Consider the following 1,468-nt stretch of genomic DNA (forward strand, 5'->3'; position numbering starts at 1 on the left):
CAGTAATTCTTCATTCTAGTGCTCCTTATCAGTGACGAACTATAGCAAGCCAGACTCTCTGAAGCAATCCAGAGCTTCTTCCAAACAGGGCAGACTAGCTATGGCTTCAGTGTCAAGACGCATATGTGGGAAAATGCGACTTTGATTGTACAGAATGCATGAGTAATAACTGCGCTGTTGGTAGCTCCAGAACCAATCAGAAGATATTCTTGCCTTGGAGTAGGGGTTCTTGGTGCTATTGAAGAAGGTGTTGTGTGCTTTGAAGCCATTGATATTGAATGATCCGGGGGCAGATGCAGTGCCTGGAAACCTAGGTAGCCTTGGCATTGGCTTCTGAACCTGAGGCCTGCGCTTGATGTGATAGTCAAATTGGGGACCAGCAGCAGGTGGAGGAACCATAAGAGGCCACTTGACAGTGATAAGCTGGCCATAGTTGAATGCTTGCTCGATAGTGTGTGGCCTTGGTGGCGGAACAGGAGCAGTGTCATCAACAGAGGCATCAGGCTGCACATCTGTTATAGGTGCGTCATTGGCTTCATTAGCTTCTGGCACAGTGTTTGGTGCAGGCTCCACATTTGCTTCAGCCATGACTACGTCATTGGCTTCATTGGTGTTAGTGGTGGCAGCCTCAAGATTCTCAACCTCCACTTGATGAGCTGGAGGGTCGGGCACTGACATGTTCACTTCAGGAACAGCTTCTTCAGAGATTGGGGGAGTAGGGACTCGATCTTCTTCTTGTTTTTCATCGGCTGATGCAGCCGGATTGTCTTCAGCACCTTTGGCTTCAGACTCGGAGACATTCACAGTCGGAGTGGCTTCTAGGAACACTTGTCGTGCAACAGATTGGTGGGGCACTTCTCCTTCTGGAACACTCGAAAGAGGGACTTGAGGCCTTGGTCCTTTGCGAAGCCTGCGTAATCCTGGCGACGCCTGTGGAGATGGAGTTGGTTGGGCCTCAATGTCATCATCGTCTTCTTACACAAGTGGGGTAGCTTGTTGTTGTTGGTGAGTACTTGGGGTGTCTTGTTGTTGTGGGTGATCAGCCCATGATGCATCCTGAGCAGTTGGCGTCAGAGGACGACCAATGCTGATGAGTTCGCTATTCGTGAGAACAGGCGATGATTCCAAGTTGTGCTCGATTTGAGGAAGAACTACATCATCTTCAACATTGTCATGGTGACCAATGTCTTCAACTACGGTGGGGTCAACTGCTGGAATGTCTTCAGCTCACTAGTAGAAAAGGGGGCTTTGGTCCAGGCCGGGTAACCCCATTAGTCCCGGTTCAGTCCAGAACCGGGACCAATGGGGGCATTGGTCCCGGTTCGTGAGCCCAGGGGGCCGGCCGGGCCACGTGGGCCATTGGTCCCGGTTCATCTAGACCTTTTGGTCCCGGTTGGTGGGATGAACCGGGACCAATGGGCCTCGCTCCTGGCCCACAACCATTGGTCCCGGTTCGTGCCTCAAACCG

The sequence above is a fragment of the Triticum dicoccoides genome, chromosome 2A (genome assembly GCF_002162155.2).
Source record: "Triticum dicoccoides isolate Atlit2015 ecotype Zavitan chromosome 2A, WEW_v2.0, whole genome shotgun sequence".
In the NCBI taxonomy this organism is placed as follows: Eukaryota; Viridiplantae; Streptophyta; class Magnoliopsida; order Poales; family Poaceae; genus Triticum; species Triticum dicoccoides.